Here is a 20,832-nt window from a genome sequence, read left to right as displayed (position 1 = left end):
ACACGACCCGACTAGTTTAGTTTCCAACAAAAACCGAGCATGGTGATTTGGGACTACGCTACCCAAATCCTAATCGAATACAAAAGCAAGATCTTCTAAGCAACCTAGCCAAGATCTCTAATTCCCAGGCTTACTCGAGCCGCCAAGCATGCAAACCTATAAAAATATAAACAACGAGAGGGTAAGCTAACGCTTAGTGAGTGAGAATATACTACATACATATATATGCATAAAATGGACACGCCACATAAATAAACAAATACCGTATACCGAAGCATCCAAGCATAAAGGCAAGCTAATCTAAGCATACCGTACGATCACTAAGCAATAAGCTAACAACATCAACAATGAGTAAGTTCACCAACGACAATGTGAACAAATGCCAATAAGCTACACCAGGAGGGTTAGCTACATCACGACAATACAACATTATACATATACAATATATATATATATATATATATGTATATATATATATATATATATATATATATATATATATATATCTCGAATAACATAAATTTGCTTAAGCTTACAACACAATAACCATGGTTAACCAAATCTTCGCAAGGGAATGACTTTGCGAAACAAGTCATCGATGTTCATAACAACCGTTAGCTTTCAAACACGGCTATGGCATGCTAACCCCCAAGGTGTTCCAAAAACGGCTATGGCATCACCCCCAAGTGTTCCAAAAACGGCTATGGCATCACTTGATCAATGTGTGAGTAAAACACGGCTATTACTCACAATCATGTGCACAAACACGGCTATGTGCAACAATTAATACGGGCAACAACGTGGGAGTAAAACACGGCTATTACTCACCACCATATGCACAAACACGGCTATGTGCATAATTATCAATTGGACAAAACGACTATGTCCCATAACTATAGGTCACAAAAACGGCTATGTAACACCATTACTACGGGCAACTATCAATGTGGGCAAAACGGCTATGTCCCACAACTATCAATATGGACAAAACGGCTATGTCCTACAACTATGGTCACAAAAACGGCTATGTGACACCATTACTACGGGCACATAAATCATATACATACATACATAGATATTTCACTCACAATATTAACCCTTCGCCATTGGGGTTATATAATCCACATCACACGCCCATGTGATAACGTACACACAAAGTGTGCACCTCGCCAAGGTAGTCAACCAAAACGCACAACCGTGCCAATTGGACCTATACACAAGTCCAACAATTCCACCTATATGAGAAGTGAGATCTATAACCGAGAACCCCTTCACCCGACACGCACCCATCCTACACATACATATGCACATAGGATATTAACACTCACCTTGTCGCCTTGAAGAAATGCTTCCAAGTAATCCGCAACTCGTCAATGGAAAGTACCTAATCCATTATCACAAATTCAACAACACACTTAGATTGGATTTACAAACCAACCCAATTTGACACTTAGTGCAAATTCGACCCAAATGCACTTCCAAACACCGAACGCGCCTAAACTAACCAATAATCACTAACACGAGTGAAAATGGTCTTAATATGCCAATTAAACCTGAACACAAGTGTTAAACACTTATCATTCTCAAAATCGCCCATAAACCCTAATTTTGACCCATAAGTTCAAAATCTCATCATTTACAAGTTATGACACCAAAACGTATTTAACTCGGTTTTTATACTTCAACTTAATCCATTTTAAGTTTACAAACCTCATCCAATCGACATTCGGGTTATAATCCTCAACAAACCCTAATTTCGAATCTAGTCAAAATTAGTCAACCACAAGAACCCTAAAAGTCTTCAAAACATTAATAATCACTAACACTAGTGATTATACACCATTCTCAACTCTTAAATGTGGTTAAATCATTAACCAACCCAAAACCCTCCTTTAACACTTATAAACCCGAATCTTGGTGTTAATCTCCAATTAACAACTAAATGGGTTCCATCTATGAATCATGGAATCAAAAGCCCCAAATTTGAATGATGAACACGAAAATGAAATTCGGAGTTAGAGCTTACCACTAGTATCACCGTGTAGCTAAGAACGAGGGGAACAAACTTGTCAACTACGCCAAAGATCAAATCCCGCTTTTTCCTTTCCAAAAATCCCTTTGAAATCAAGTGGGTGTTTGAGTTTCTTGGGAGAAAATGAAAGAAAAAGGAAAAGAAAATAAGAATTGAAATGAATGGATGAGGTTAAATCCTCAAATCTGGCTCAAATGCAAAAAGACCAAATTGCCCATGAACTTCATTTAAAATTACAAGAATCTGGCGCCAGTTCGTGCAGTATGCCGCGCCGCGGCCTTAAATGTCGCGCCGCGACATTTGCCTAGTTCTGGGATCATTTTTTGTCAAGCTTCTGATCTGGATTCCAGTTAAATGCCGCGTCGCGGCCTCATTTGTCGCGCCGCGACCCAAAGCTCAACCTGAGCCCTTCTCCCGCGTACAAGACTTTAACACCCGAATACGTCTCAAATCCTTCAAACTCTAATCGTACCCACACAATACACCTATATATCATGTACGAAGAAAAACGGGGTGTTACAACTCTCCCCTACTTAATTTCAATCACGTCCTCGTGATCCTAGTCACGAACCCAAACGGACCCACGCTCAATGGTAGTCGAATCATGCATTTCAAACCGACTTCTACCACAAATTCGCTAACCCGATGGTTAATCCAATGACAAATTACACACTTGATCGCATCCCGAACGTACAATACACGCAACAACCGAAATCTACAACGATCCCTTAGACAATTCTTCTCAAAGAGTTACCCTTAACAACTAAATCGTCACCCGCGATTTATCAAATTCCACAATTCCGAGCACTAGCACTAACTCAATCCCTCACATCGGGAAAAACTCAACAAATTTTGTACCGAGGTTTCAACTCCTAGCTTACCATACCAAGTACATCGCTAGTAACAACCACAAACCAAGATAAGGTCAACCATCAAACGGAAGAAGACCGAATTTAAGCGAATCCTTACGGATAATACTCATCACTAAACATCCCTTGTAGTACGCAATACAACCAATACGCAACTACCGTAATATCATAACAAACGGTTAAGACCGATAACGCCCAAAATGACTATGGTAACGCTAATCCCAAGGCGTACAAAATCGACTGTTGTCACACCCGTAACATCATGTGAGCGAAGCACGGTTATCGCATCACTAATCATACAACATGGTCCTCACGACCCCACCATCGGCGTATAAAACGACCGATAGTTCACTCAACACCGGATGAAGTCAGCGGACCCCATCAACGGTCATGCTTCACCGATATATCACTACTCCCATGATGAAGTCAGCGGACCCCGAAGGTCATGCTTCACCAATCAACGCCCTTTTTGGCCTCGAACAACGAGTAGTGTAACATCGCGCACTGCTACACTATAGTGAACCCTAACGGATACCACTTACCATCCACACAATCGAGCAAGAACCACCTATATCGAACATAGGCACAAACAACAATTCTCCAAAAGAGAACCCGACACGCACATCCCTTAACCGAGGGATTTCACCTTGCTCGCCAAACACGTCCATTATCTCTCAACGAGACTTACCACATTACCACCTCGGTGATAATTTCCAAATCCCAAAATCATAAGTACAATTTAACCAAAATTGTACTCTACCACAAATCGACCAAAACTAGGTCCCAACACAAGTTTCGGATCTACCATAAGCATTATCCGAATTTTCACATAAGGCCTCCTCGTGCGGGAGTGTAACTCTCCCACTTGGAACTACGTTCCATATCCACAACTCATACTACTGTACAGTGCTACCAAAGGTAGACTTTACCAACAATTGGGTTCACACGCCCCATTACCATATCTTGCTCCAACCTAGAGCATACGAAGGATTTCAAACCATCCTCAAACATTTCGAACAAAAAGTGCACCACGATTTCACAAACCATAACTTCGCAATCATCCAATTGCTTTAGTTTGTCAAATTCCACCTAGTCACTCATGTACCTAAGGATTTTGCTTCGGTACCCTAAGTACAATGTAACCGCAACACAATCGGAGTCGAACACCACGCTGGTAGGTATAAAAGAGGCACCTAATGTCGCGTCACATAGACTCCAATACCAACATACATCGAGATTTTAAACACTCGATCTCTCGGGTTTCATCCCACCCGTTGAACCTCATGGTTCATCAACTTCAACATAAAAGCGAACACGCGCTTAACAACCGAACACCAAAACCCATTTCCATGGCTTGGTAGAAACATTTCCCAAATACTAAGGAATGCCTGGTTGCACCAAGTCTTACGCCCTTCGCCCGACAATTAAACGTCACCATAGGGTACTTCCATTAGGAATGTCACCCATAACAACAATATCATCCACAACACAATGCAGTTAACCAACTCAAACTCAATGGCACATAATAAATAATCAAAGGACATATTTATTAAAACGAAACGTACCTTAACGTCTCCTTGCCGCACCCGTCCCCACTAACTTGGGACATTCCGACTTACGATGTCCTTCTTTTTGGCAAATGAAGCACACCATGCCATCGCCCTTTGGTACCGAACATTCCCAAGACTTGTGACCCCTCACGCCACAATTGTAACACCTAGACGCACTAGAATCCGATATACCCATCCGTGTACCACCCGTGCTCACGTTCGGACCCTTAGTCCTCTTACTTGGAGCACCATAAGAAATAACCCTTCTCTCACTTGAAGGTTCACCAACCTTCGATCGCGAATACGACTCGAAACCTCTAGCCACGGCGAATAACTCCGCAAACGATTTCGCCTGAACTCTCCTAATCTCACTCTTCAAGTCATCATTCAAGGTTCGATAGAAATCTTGCATCAACAAATTATCATTCCCCAAATACTCCGGGCAAAAATGAGCCTTCGCCATAAAGGTCGTCTTGAGAGTATTCAAATCCATAGAACCCTGGTGCAAATTTCGCAACTCATTATGCATTTCCGACAAATCGGCTAAAGTCTGGAACTCCTCAAAGAATTCCTCCTTGAATTCGTCCCACGACAAACCCATAAACGTTTCACCACCGGCAAGATCAATCTTACCATCCAACCAATCCCTCGCCCTACCCCGCAACAAACTCGTAGCGAGTCTCGTCTTTTTCTCAGAAGGATAATCAATAGTACGAAAACACCCTTCGACATCCGAGATCCAAGTTGTGCTTATCAAAGAATCCGGTTTCCCGTCATACATCGGGGCTTTAGTCCTCATGAAGCTCTTAAGACAACGCTCCATTTCACCACTACTTTGAAGTTCGGAATACTTCCTATCCATTTCTTCTCGAAACGCACTCATTTGCTCTGCAACGGCGGCCGCAACTCTAGCGTTAAACTCAGCGTCATTCGTTTTGATCCCACTTCCCGTTGCCATTCTAAGGAATGCAAAGCGATTAGATCACGAACGTATAAAACCACACACACCACACCGGTCCATCTTGCTAAACACTTGTCGTACATCACTTGTTAGACACGATTTGCACCTGTAATAAGGTTTGCAAGTCCTTATTACGCACACACACCGTATCGACTCGTTAGTACAACGACCGCCTCGCTCGATGATATAAACCAACACAACGCAATAATATATTAATAGAATCCACATATTAACATAAACGTTAGTCCACCTACAAACAAGGCACTAACTATAACCCGTTCCGACCCGTTCACCTTCAAGTCCCGCAACAAATAAGTACACACAAAAGTCTAAGTCTAGGCACCTATCTCAAGTCGCCTAAATCCCTTAGACCATGCTCTGATACCACTTGTAACAACCCAACCCGTATTAAAATCGGCCCATAAAAAATTTTCCTTTTAATACGCGTTAAATAATACTTTAGGTCCCAATTGTGTTTCCATAAACATCTTTAATACAATGGAAGGTTTAATAAACTTCAAAACATTTAATACGCTAGTGAATTTTTCAAACGGACATACACGACCCGACTAGTTTAGTTTCCAACAAAAACCGAGCATGGTGTTTTGGGACTACGCTACCCAAATCCTAATCGAATACAAAAGCAAGATCTTCTAAGCAACCTAGCCAAGATCTCTAATCCCCAGGCTTACCCGAGCCGCCAAGCATGCAAACCTATAAAAATATAAACAACGAGAGGGTAAGCTAACGCTTAGTGAGTGAGAATATACTACATACATATATATGCATAAAATGGACACGCCACATAAATAAACAAATACCGCATACCGAAGCATCCAAGCATAAAGGCAAGCTAATCTAAGCATACCGTACGATCACTAAGCAATAAGCTAACAACATCAACAATGAGTAAGTTCACCAATGACAATGTGAACAAATGCCAATAAGCTACACCCGGAGGGTTAGCTACATCACGACAATACAACATTATACGTATACAATATATATATATATATATATATATATATATATATATATATATATATATATATATATATATATATATATATATATATATATATATATATATATATATATATCTCGAATAACATAAATTTGCTTACGCTTACAACACAATAACCATGGTTAACCAAATCTTCGCAAGGGAATGACTTCGCGAAACAAGTCATCGATGTTCATAACAACCGTTAGCTTCCAAACACGCCTATGGCATGCTAACCCCCAAGGTGTTCCAAAAACGGCTATGGCATCACCGCCAAGTGTTCCAAAAATGGATATGGCATCACTTGATCAATGTGTGAGTAAAACACGGCTATTACTCACAATCATGTGCACAAACACGGCTATGTGCAACAATTAATACCGGCAACAACGTGGGAGTAAAACACGGCTATTACTCACTACCATATGCACAAACACGGCTATGTGCATAATTATCAATTGGACAAAACGGCTATGTCCCACAACTATGGTCACAAAAACGGCTATGTGACACCTTTACTACGGGCAACTATCAATGTGGGCAAAACGGCTATGTCCCACAACTATCAATATGGACAAAACGGCTATGTCCTACAACTATGGTCACAAAAACGGCTATGTGACACCATTACTACGGGCACATAAATCATATACATACATACATAGATATTCCACTCACAATATTAACCCTTCGCCATTGGGGTTATATAATCCATATCACACGCCCATGTGATAACATACACACAAAGTGTGCACCTCGCCAAGGTAGTCAACCAAAACGCACAACCGTGCCAATTGGACCTATACACAAGTCTAACAATTCTACCTATATGAGAAGTGAGCTCTATAACCGAGAACCCCTTCACCCGACCCGCACCCATCCTACACATACATATGCACATAGGATATTAACACTCACCTTGTCGCCTTGAAGAAATGCTTCCAAGTAATCCGTAACTCGTCAATGGAAAGTACCTAATCCATTATCACAAATTCAACAACACACTTAGATTGGATTTACAAACCAACCCAATTTGACATTTAGTGCAAATTCGACCCAAATGCACTTCCAAACATCGAACGCGCCTAAACTAACCAATAATCACTAACACGAGTTAAAATGGTCTTAATATGCCAATTAAACCCGAACACAAGTGTTAAACACTTATCATTCTCAAAATCGCCCATAAACACTAATTTTGACCCATAAGGTCAAAATCTCATCATTTACAAGTTTTGACACCAAAACGTATTTAACTCAGTTTTTATACTTCAACTTAATCCATTTTAAGTTTACAAACCTCATCGAATCGACATTCGGGTTATAATCCTCAACAAACCCTAATTTCGACTCTAGTCAAAATTAGTCAACCACAAGAACCCTAAAAGTCTCCAAAACATTAATAATCACTAACACTAGTGATTATACACCATTCTCAAGTCTTAAACGTGGTTAAATCATTAACCAACCCAAAACCCTCCTTTAACACTTATAAACCCGAATCTTGGTGTTAATCTCCAATTAACAACTAAATGGGTTCCATCTATGAATCATACAATCAAAAGCCCCAAATTTGAATGATGAACACGAAAATAAAATTCGGAGTTAGAGCTTACCACTAGTATCACTGTGTAGCTAAGAATGAGGGGAACAAACTTGTCAACTACACCAAAGATCAAATCCCGCTTCTTCCTTTCCAAAAATCCCTTTGAAATCAAGTGGGTGTTTGAGTTTCTTGGGAGAAAATGAAAGAAAAAGGAAAAGAAAATAAGAATTGAAATGAATGGATGAGGTTAAATCCTCAAATCTGGAATAAATACGAAAAGACCAAATTTCCTTTGAACTTCATTTAAAATTACAAGAATCTGGTGCCAGTTCGTGCAGTATGCCGCGCCGCGGCCTTAAATGTCGCGCCGCGACATTTGCCTAGTTCTGGGATCATTTTTTGTCAAGCTTCTGATCTGGATTCCAGTTAAATGCCGCACCGCGGCCTCATTTGTCGCGCCGCGACCCAAAGCTCAACCTGAGCCCTTCTCCCGCGTACAAGACTTTAACACCCGAAAACGTCTCAAATCCTTCAAACTCTAGTCGTACCCACACAATACACCTATATATCAAGTACGGAGAAAAACGGGGTGTTACAGATATTCTTCCCGTATTTCATCTTCCATAATAAGGAGTTCATTAAGGCTGAGTCTCCCTTTTGGATCATGAAGAGGGTCGAATCCTGGTTCATTTGAGTAAAACTTATCCAAAAGCAATGAAATCTCTAAGTCAGATGAAATTATCTGGCTTCTTGGACTACAAGGATCAAGAACTATTTCTTGATGAGATTCATCAGGGTTTAGATTTGTTTTTGTTTTATAAAGAAAAACTTCTCTGGTTTCTGAAGTTGTGGGAGAGCAACTGTCATTCGCATTTTCTTCGTAGTAAGTTAAGTTTGAATTGAAATCTACAGAAATTAATACCATAATTAATATTTTGTTTTTATAATTTTGAAAAGGTTTTACTATAATGGCGACTTTAAATCCTATATTGACAAACTCCCTGTTTTTTAAGCATGTGTGTTTCTTTTCAATTTATCTTTGAAACAAGTGGCCAGACCGACAACGGAGAGGCAGGATCCTTTTGGTTCCAATATAATTGGAGACTGTTCGGAAAATCCAACAACCAAGTCCGTGTATAATTGTCTTTCTTAGAAACCACTCAAGAGTCTCGGATATTTTGACAGAATCAACGGTTACCTTAACAGACAAAAATTAAGTCCCCAGTAACGGCGCCAAAAACTTTAACTTCCTCTCATGATATGGCGAAAACAGACGGTTTTGTTTAGTGCGATGTCATCAGGTCGCAACACGTCAGAATCGGCTACCAAAAGAGAGTAAGGGTTTTATTATTGATATTTATCTGGGGTTTCCTAGCTATAACTCACCTACTTGTCTTCCTTTTAATGAGTAAGTAGTAAATATAACTCAATTTCGTATTTTTGTATGTTTGCTCAGTAATGTGGGACAAAAGTGCATATATAATTAACCCTAGTGACAAGAGGTGATAGGTTAAGATTAACTTCTAATATATTGATATAATTGAAAAGGATAAGGATAGATAGGTATGAAGAAAAGAATTCTGATGGGGAGTTATTCATGAGTTAACTTCCTAGAATAAACACTAAACCTCGATCAATTGGACTTTAATCCTAACTGATTTGTCACTAAGAGTTTAGGCATTGAAGATTCTGGCTAAGACGGATATCCCTACTCACAACGTTAACCTAGAGGGTTTAAACGACTTTATGGATAGAATCCTAGGTACATGAACAAAGTGGTATATCCCTAAAGGAAAGTCTAGGCTTTTCTTAATCCTAGTCGGTTTAACTAAAGTAATATTCCACCACTTAATACTATGATATGCCTTAACATTAACAGATGTGCAATCTTAGATATTCTAAGGTACTGCTAATTGGATTAGAGGTCTCTCCTTTGCGATCACTTATTCAACCCCGGATCATCTTACAACATCTCAAGAACGTTGCTTCTAACGCGAATCATGCTTTTGAGCAAGCTAGTGTTCACTGAACTCTATGTTGCCTACTCTAATCACAACCTAAATGGGCAGCTCTTCTTTGATGAATAAATGATTATTCATACGTACGTACTATATCCCTATTGTGACGTTAAGCACACATAACTACTTACATGTATCCTAGGGTTAATCAAGTCCTAATGCTAGGTTATAGCCACGTGAATAAGCAGAAAGGGTGATCCGTAAATTAAAGTTCTAAACCGTCAGGGTTTCAGCATATCAATAGCATAAGTTTTAGATAAAGTATTCAACATATAATAAACATTTGCAATAGACAGATAGGCATGCAAGATGAAAGCAACTTAAGATAACAAGATAACTTTTATTAAATTAAGGAAAGCGTTCACCGTTTATAGACGAGATCTGGACCATTACAAGTGCTGACATCCTCTAGACCGCTCCTATTATAATCTTCGGAGTTCGCCTCCGGGTACTTAATTTCCTGCTCGGAGGTGAGAAGGCCTTGAAAACTCTAGTGAGAGAAAGTGTATTATAGTGAGAGAGTGAAGAGAGGTGTGTTGAAATTGGATGACAAAAAGCCCTTAAATAGACTTGGAAATTCCCTGCAAATTGCTGGCAGGCCGTTTGGCAGGCCATTTGCAGGGCCCGTTTGCCAGACCAGCCCGTTTGCAACGGCCGTTTGCCCTGGCCGTTTGGCAGGCCGTTTGGCTTGCCTGGTCAGCTGGTTTTCCTGGATCGTAACTTGATTTTTTGTCTTTCACCGTTTTCGCTCTAGAATCTTCGTTTTAGCTGAAATGTCCCAATCTTATTGATTAAAAACGTTCCATATTAATTGATTTCGTTGCGAGGTTTTGACATCTATATGAGACGTTTTTCAAAGACTGCATTCATTTTAAAACAAACCATAACCTTTATTTCATAAATAAAGGTTTAAAAAGCTTTACGTAGATTATCAAATAATGATAATCTAAAATATCATGTTTACACATGACCATTACATAATGGTTTACAATACAAATATGTTACATCGAAATCAGTTTCTTGAATGCAGTTTTTACACAATATCATACAAACATGGACTCCAAATCTTGTCCTTATTTTAGTATGCAACAGCGGAAGCTCTTAGTATTCACCTGAGAATAAACATGCTATAAACGTCAACAAAAATGTTGGTGAGTTATAGGTTTAACCTATATATATCAAATCGTAACAATAGACCACAAGATTTCATATTTCAATACACATCCCATACATAGAGATAAAAATCATTCATATGGTGACCACCTGGTAACCGACATTAACAAGATGCATATATAAGAATATCCCCATCATTCCGGGACACCCTTCGGATATGATATAAATTTCAAAGTACTAAAGCATCCGGTACTTTGGATGGGGTTTGTTAGGCCCAATAGATCTATCTTTAGGATTCGCGTCAATTAGGGTGTCTGTTCCCTAATTCTTAGATTACCAGACTTAATAAAAAGGGGCATATTCGATTTCGATAATTCAACCATATAACGTAGTTTCGATTACTTGTGTCTATTTCGTAAATAGTTATAAAAGTAGCGCATGTATTCTCAGTCCCAAAAATATATATTGCAAAAGCATTTAAAAATGGAGTAATGAAAACTCATGCATATAAATATTGTAAAACAGTTAATAAAGCATTTGCATGTATTCTCAGCCCAAAAATGTAATGTGTAAAAAGGGAGAAAATGAACTCACGTATATAAATATTGTAAAACAGTTAATAAAGCATTTGCATGTATTCTCAGCCCAAAAATGTAATGAGTAAAAAGGCAAATGAAACTCACTTTCACAGATTTTTACTTCGTCGGGAAGTAACACTTGGCCACTGGTTGATTCACGAACCTATAACAATATATACATATATATCAAAGTATGTTCAAAATATATTTACAACACTTTTAATATATTTTGATGTTTTAAATTTATTAAGTCAGCTGTCCTCGTTAGTAACCTACAACTAGTTGTCCACAGTTAGATGTACAGAAATAAATCAATAAATATTATCTTGAATCAATCCACGACCCAGTGTATACGTATCTCAGTATTGATCACAACTCAAACTATATATATTTTCGAATCAACCTCAACCATGTATAGCTAACTCCCACATTCACATATAGAGTGTCTATGGTTGTTCCGAAATATATATAGATGTGTCGACATGATAGGTCGAAACATTGTATATGTGTCTATGATATCTCAAGATTACATAATATACAATACAAGTTGATTAAGTTATGGTTGAAATAGATTTGTTACCAATTTTCACGTAGCTAAAATGAGAAAAATTATCCAATCTTGTTTTACCCATAACTTCTTCATTTTAAATCCGTTTTGAGTGAATCAAATTTCTATGGTTTCATATTGAACTCTATTTTAAGAATCTAAACAGAAAAAGTATAGGTTTATAGTCGGAAAAATAAGTTACAAGTCGTTTTTGTAAAGGTAGTCATTTCAGTCGAAAGAACGACGTCTATATGACCATTTTAGAAAACATACTTCCACTTTGAGTTTAACCATAATTTATGGATATAGTTTCATGTTCATAATAAAAATCATTTTCCCCTAATAACAACTTTTAAATCAAAGTTTATCATAGTTTTTAATTAACTAACCCAAAACAACCCGCGGTGTTACTACGACGGCGTAAATCCGGTTTTACGGTGTTTTTTGTGTTTCCAGGTTTTAAATCATTAAGTTAGCATATCATATAGATATAGAACATGTGTTTAGTTGATTTTAAAAGTCAAGTTAGAAGGATTAACTTTTATTTGCGAACAAGTTTAGAATTAACTAAACTATGTTCTAGTGATTACAAGTTTAAACCTTCGAATAAGATAGCTTTATATGTATGAATCGAATGATGTTATGAACATCATTACTACCTCAAGTTCCTTGGATAAACCTACTGGAAATGAGAAAAATAGATCTAGCTTCAAAGGATCCTTGGATGGCTTGAAAGTTCTTGAAGCAGAATCATGACACGAAAACAATTTCAAGTAAGATTTCCACTCGAAATAAGATTGTTATAGTTATAGAAATTGAATTAAAGTTTGAATATGATTATTACCTTGTATTATAAAGATAACCTACTGTAAGTAATAAAGGTTTCTTGATCTTGGATGATTACTTGGAATGGATTTAGAAAACTTGGAAGTAAACTTGCAATCTTGGAAGTATTCTTGATTTTATGAAACTAGAACTTTTGGAATTTATGAAGAACACTTAGAACTTGAAGATAGAACTTGAGAGAGATCAATTAGATGAAGAAAATTGAAGAATGAAAGTATTTGTAGGTATTTTTGGTCGTTGGTGTATGGATTAGATATAAAGGATATGTAATTTTGTTTTCATGTAAATAAGTCATGAATGATTACTCATATTTTTGTAATTTTATGAGATATTTTATGTAGTTGCCAAATGATGGTTCCCACATGTGTTAGGTGACTCACATGGGCTGCTAATAGCTGATCATTGGAGTGTATATACCAATAGTACATACATCTAAAAGCTGTGTATTGTACGAGTACGAATACGGGTGCATACGAGTAGAATTGTTGATGAAACTGAACGAGGATGTAATTGTAAGCATTTTTGTTAAGTAGAAGTATTTTGATAAGTGTATTGAAGTCTTTCAAAAGTGTATGAATACATATTAAAACACTACATGCATATACATTTTAACTGAGTCGTTAAGTCATCGTTAGTCGTTACATGTAAATGTTGTTTTGAAACCTTTAGGTTAACGATCTTGTTGAATGTTGTTAACCCATTGTTTATTATAACAAATGAGATGTTAAATTATTATATTATCATGATATTATGATATATAATATATCTTAGTATGATATATATACAGTTAAATGTCGTTACAATGATAATCGTTACATATATGTCTCGTTTCGAAATCATTAAGTTAGTAGTCTTATTTTTACATATGTATTTCATTGTTAATACACTTAATAATACATTTACTTATCATTTAACATAATTAACCAAGTGTATCAATATCTTAATATGATTCATATGTACCTAGTAAGACGTTGTTATAACGATAATCGTTATATATATCGTTTTCGAGTTTCTTAAATTAATAGTCTCATTTTTATGTATATAACTCATTGTTAAAATACCTAATGAGATACATACTTATAATAAAATCATGTTAACTATATATATAACCATATATATGTCATCGTATAGTTTTTACAAGTTTTAACATTCGTGAATCACCTGTCAACTTGGGTGGTCAATTGTCTATATGAAACCTATTTCAATTAATCAAGTCTTAACAAGTTTGATTTCTTAACATGCTGGAAACACTTAATCATGTAAATAAAAATTTCATTTAATATATATATAAACATGGAAAAGTTCGGGTCACTAAGTACCTACCCGTTAAATAAATTTCGTCCCGAAATTTTAAGAAGTTGGAGGTGTTGACGTATCTTCTGGAAATAAATGCGGGTATTTCTTCTTCATCTGATCTTCATGCTCCCAGGTGAACTCGGGTCCTCTACGAGCATTCCATCAAACCTTAACAATCGGTATCTTGTTTTGTTTAAGTCTCTTCACCTCACGATCCATTATTTCGACGGGTTCTTCAATGAATTGAAGTTTTTCATTGATTTGGATTTCGTCCAACGAAATAGTGAGATCTTCTTTAGCAAAACATTTCTTCAAATTTGAGACGTGGAAAGTGTTATGTACAGCCGCGAGTTGTTGAGGTAGCTCCAGTTGGTAAGCTACTGGTCCGACACGATCTATAATCTTGAATGGTCCAATGTACCTTGGATTTAGTTTCCCCCGTTTACCAAATCGAACAACGCCTTTCCAAGGTGAAACCTTAAGCATGACCATTTCTCCAATTTCAAACTCTATATCTTTTCTTTTACTGTCCGCGTAGCTCTTTTGTCGACTCTGGGCGGTTTTCAATCTTTGTTGAATTTGGATAATTTTCTCGGTAGTTTCTTGTATTATCTCTGGACCCGTAATCTGTCTATCCCCCACTTCACTCCAACAAATCGGAGACCTGCACTTTCTACCATAAAGTGCTTCAAACGGCGCCATCTCAATGCTTGAATGGTAGCTGTTGTTGTAGGAAAATTCTGCTAACGGTAGATGTCGATCCCAACTGTTTTCGAAATCAATAACACAAGCTTGTAGCATGTCTTCAAGCATTTGTATCGTCCTTTCGCTCTGCCCATCAGTTTGTGGATGATAGGCAGTACTCATGTCTAGACGAGTTCCCAATGCTTACTGTAATGTCTGCCAGAATCTTGAAATAAATCTGCCATCCCTATCAGATATAATAGAGATTGATATTCCATGTCTGGAGATGACTTCCTTCAAATACAGTCGTGCTAACTTCTCCATCTTGTCATCTTCTCTTATTGGCAGAAAGTGTGCTGACTTGGTGAGACGATTGATATTGCTCTAAACATACATATTATTCGACGCAATATCACTTATATTTCATAGGTTTTTACCATCTACAAAGACATTCAATGAGCATTTCACGAGAAAAACGATAAAAGTAGACAAGAGCTTGCTATTCAAAGAAACGACGATAAAACGATAGTTTTAACCAAATTTATATCAAGAAACGTTTATCCGAATGAAAGTACAAGATAATTGAAGAAAAGAGTTCAAATGGAAAGTGCCAAGTCAATTTAACGTCAACACGGGATCAACATAGAACAAACGAAAAAGAAAAATAAAGAAAACTGCCATTATCTCTTACGCGAATCGTGTAGGATTACACGAATCGCGTAGTAATTTGTTCTTACACGAATCGTGTAGCCTCTACACGAAACGCGTAATATTAGGCCGAGTTTAATCATTAGCCAGAAATGGGGCGGCAGCTTTTGGAGTTTTAAAACAATTCTTTTCTCAATGTGTTACAGCAAGGAACTAATTAAAACTTTACCTACTACTTCAAAGATACATGTTAAATACGGAGTAGCAGTCAGTGTACAGGAGGGATTAGACAACGACACATAACACAACAATTATTATACACACATACAAATTATTGTCATTTATTTTTAGTACTCTGTACCATTTTCATTTTAATCTCAAGGTTCAATATTTAGGATAGTTTCAAATATTAAGGGTGTATTATTCGTGATTAAGGGTGTTATTGTACGCGTGAAAAGGGTGTTATTATTGTAATTTTATACCATTTGAAGTTAATGAAAGTGAAGAATTTTTAGTAAGTTTACTCGGTTAAAATTATCGTTGTTATTATGTTTGCATATCCATATTTTTATGTTTACCCTAGCGTAATGAATAGCTAAATTTTCATAATGTTTGCTTAGATGTAGAGCCCCTAGTGAAATGGATTGTTACCATTTGTAAAAGTTAAAATGTAACTTTAGTATTTTTAATATTGAGCCTAGTTAAAAGAACCATTATTGTGTAATTAGGTATTTAATCCTTGCCACTTAATTTATTAAATTTAAATAACGAAAGTTGTTTTTATTTACATAAATTAAGTTTCAACATTAAAAATGATCTAGACGAATTTATGGATAAGTTATTAACACCAATTTAGAAATAAACTTCGGTGGTTTGGGTAATATCAATAATTATATGATAGTGAAATTATAAAAAGGGAAACCGTTATGATTTGGGTTTTGGCGAAAGTCAAAACTAGGCTAGGTCTCAATTTAAATACTTGGGGAATAGTTGCTTTCTAAATAAAATCTGATGAAAATTAGATTTGATTTAGTTAGTCGTAACCTTATATTTTTTCGAAAGAAAAATGTAAAGTTTATTACTAAAACATTTTAATAGGGCTTAAATTCAAAACAATCCATGGACCTAGAGGTGACACATTTAAGTAAACACTCCTTTTTATCCCATTATTATTTCTTGTAAACATATTATTATCATTATTTATGAATTATTATTTTAAAATATAAAAATAATACATAAAAACATTTAAATCCGTAACAGACTGTTTGTCACATCGTATAAGTCATACGCGAATCGTGTATGGTATACGCGAAACGCGTATGCCTGTAAATCAAACTGTACGATCAGAATCACACAATTCGCGTAGGTTTTAAATTATACGTGATACGCGTATAAATACGCGAAACGCGTAAGGTAATAACGCGGCTACAGTACCAGTAGGGTTAAAATTAGGGTTTTAATTATTTAATTAGTTTAAAATTAGGGTTTTAGTTATTTTACTATTATATTTAGGTTATTACTTATATTAGTTCTTATAAAATACTTTAATACATGTTAAATCCTAATAATTAGTGTTAATTATAATACTTTATAATTAGAAATTAGTTTACAATTAGTTAATCATTTTAATTCCTTTTAATTTGTATTAATCTTTTTAAACATGTCATTTAGTTAATTTAAATAAGTTTATATTATAATTGCTCAAAACAAAATTCTAAACATATAGTTTTATTAAAAGTTACTATTTTACTAATTGCTATTTAGTAATATAATTGTCGCAGCATAATCAGTATATTTTCATTTAGTTCCTTTTTAAGTTAATTATTGTAATCTTGTAATTTTATTTAGTAAATTAGTTTAATTTATTTTCTTTTACTGTTATATTATAAATTCCTAATCCAAAACCCCCTTTAATTAAGTTTGACATCAAAGACTATTAAAAACCATTAAACACTCCATCTCCCTGTGGAACGAATCGGATTTACCGACAAACTAAACTACACGGATAGGACTAGTTGCCTATATATGTGTGAAATCAACCTGAATTCAATAAAATACCACATATACAATAAATCAATTCGTGTAACAAAACAACTCAAATCCGTTCATAAATAAAGGTTACGATTCGCAACATCAACTTTTTGGCGCCGCTGCCGGGGAGTTGGCAGTTAAATAAATAGATAATTTTTCTGATTCGTAGTAGTAGTTGGATTTGTACGTGGACCGGGTTGTTGGATCACCAATTTTATTGGTCAATAGAAGGATCCTGCCCCTCTGCTGCATCTTTTGGCTATTCAAAACGTGGGCAAAATCAGAAGGAAAATCTGTTTGTTTAAGGGTTTTTATCATTGTTTTTATGTTATTCGATCCTCTCGAGGAAATTCATTTCCAAGAAAGTTCAAAGTTTATGAATAAATCCTTTAGTTCTTTGTACAATTTCCCAAATTGTATGATCCGTTCAATCCTAAACTCGTTAAACTTAATCCGGAACCTCAAAGAATTAATAAAAGGACAAAAACAACAAAAAGAAATAGGAAGTACTAGTAATTTTAAAACACCGAAAAACACTAAAAAAGAGAAACAAATAGGTAACCCTAGATAAACCTTTAGTAAAGTGATCTCATAATAGAAATTAATGTATGAACTTACGTTCCTCCAACGCTGAATTAACTCCTTCACATCCTGAGCCCGAAAGGAAATTCCACGAACGCTTAAGAGCTCAAGAAGTAGAATCTCTTGCTAAAAATTTAGAGTCACTTTTCTTAGAATCCGACTCTGAACCAATAATTCAACCAATCATAGAGCCGATTATTAAAGAAGAAGAAGAAATGGCTGATACAAATCAAACGATGGAAGCATTAATGAAGGCCACAAGAAAAGGTCAAGGCCACGCAATCATCCAACCCACGATGAGTGATGGCTTTGAAATAAAAGGTCAATTTTTACACATGGTAACTAATACATGTCAATTCGGTGGAGCCTGTAGCGACCCGACCAAATCGTCATTGACGGCGCCGTCTACTTAGGTCCCGTTACGTGGTCATAAGTCTTTAAAACAACGTTGACCAAAAGATATGTCGCATTCATTTCAAATGTAAAGGTTGTTCAAGTTTTACAAGAATAGTTCCACCACAAGTTACGATACCAAGTTTAAGTACAAATGAAACTTATGCGACACAATTTAAAAGTATCCAAAAGACGCTCCATGTATGCATGTATACTCGACATCCAATGCAAGTATCAAAATAATGAGCGGAAGCATGTATCATGTATCGTTCAAGGACCTGAGAAAAACATAGAAATCTGTCAACGAAAACGTTGGTGAAATCATAGGTTTAAGTAAATAAGTACAAGTGAACCACAAGATTTGCATCAATGAAATAATAGTAATACATTCCAAAAGTTTGTTTCACGAGCACCCAATTATCAATGCTTAACGTTTCCTTCCATTGAACCCCATCACTTAGTGCTAGAACATACACTGTTTCTCGAAAATATATTTCATTCGTAAACGGTAGCGAACCGTTTGAATGAGGGTTTGTCAAACCCATATGGATCCATACAACATAAGTTCTCGCTTACACCCGGCAAGTGTAACTAATGATAATCGAATTGAGGATTTTGTTCTAAACTCGTATGTAGAATGTTTGTTTTCCTGTACTTGTGTTCACTTAGTTCAAAAGAATCGTTTATGTTTTCTCATCCCAAATATAAGTTCAAAAAGAGTAAAAGTGGGACTATGATCTCACCTTGAGTGCACGAGTAGTAAAGTACTTCAACAAGTAAACGTGTGCAAAGAACAATGCTAGTCTTGACCTAAACAATAGGTTGTATCAATAACGGTAAACACGATAGGTCAAAGATGTTCAATTAGTCCTATGGCTCGTTACGACTCGATTATTTAGCATGTGAAATCAAATTGCCAAGTTTCATGCAAGATACAAGTATATAAATAAGTTAGGAAGGTTGCATAATCATTTGGTTAAGTTTGACAAAAAGTCAAACTTTGGTCGGTCAAAGTCAACGAAAGTCAACACGTTCGGGTCGGGTTCCGAACTATTTTTCTAATCTTAGAAATCATATATGAGCATGTTGGCCAAGTTACATGTTAATCGGAGGTGCGTAGCATGCCAAACATTATTCAAAAATTGACCAAGTTGGACAGAATTCTGGCCAGGCCATTTGGCGCGCCGCGCGGGGTAGGGGCGCGCCGCGCCACCCTCTGTGCAGGTCTGTTTCTGTTTTTCCCAAGTATGCACGAGCCAAAACCTTTTCCAACCCAACTCTTGACCCGCAAACACTTATAATGCCTATTATATATCGTTGGAAAGGTATTTTGACGAGGAATACAACTAAGTACATTTCATCAATCAAACTTCCACTTACAACAACCAAAAACCGTAATTAAACATTCATAATCAAAGTTTAAGTTCCAAAAACGCATTTTATGATTCGGGCAACCAATTTACATGTATGTTATGCCGTTTCGAAGGTAATCAAACACACATTGCAACAAAACACTTAACAACAATATCTCATAGCATTTGACGCATCAAAAGTTCATGTAAAGCTCATCAAACCCTAATCCAAAATCACAAATTCAACAATCTTGCATATGAAACTAATCCATGTCAACCTACATACCAATTTGAAGCTAGTGATGTTAGGAACACAATTAAAACATGAACTTTCATCATTCAACAACATATGAACACCTAAAACTCAAGATTAAGCAAGCATTCTTTCAATATGAACTAGTTACATCAAAATATCAAAAACGAGCATACAAATCACATAAACAAACTAGACTCGAGCCATAGACACTAATTAACAACCTTATAACTTAAAAATCTCAAGAACACAAGAATTAGTGATTTTAGAAAGTTACCCAAAATTGATGAAATCGGTATGGAAACGAAGAGGAGATCACGAGGAGTTCAAATATGCAATTTGTTTTGATCGAATCCTTCTTGAACGAATTTGGATGATGATTGAAGGTTTGAGGGTTTTGAGAGAAAAAGGTGAAGTATTATTTGGGAGGTGATAAAATGAATGGAGGGGAAAGAGTTGACTAGTTGACCTAGTCATCTCTTTCTCCATTTGGCAACTTTAGTCCCTCAACTTAGGAAACGGGTACGGGA

This window comes from Rutidosis leptorrhynchoides, chromosome 5 (assembly GCF_046630445.1).
Source record: "Rutidosis leptorrhynchoides isolate AG116_Rl617_1_P2 chromosome 5, CSIRO_AGI_Rlap_v1, whole genome shotgun sequence".
In the NCBI taxonomy this organism is placed as follows: domain Eukaryota; kingdom Viridiplantae; phylum Streptophyta; class Magnoliopsida; order Asterales; family Asteraceae; genus Rutidosis; species Rutidosis leptorrhynchoides.
This window is presented reverse-complemented; position numbering follows the sequence as displayed.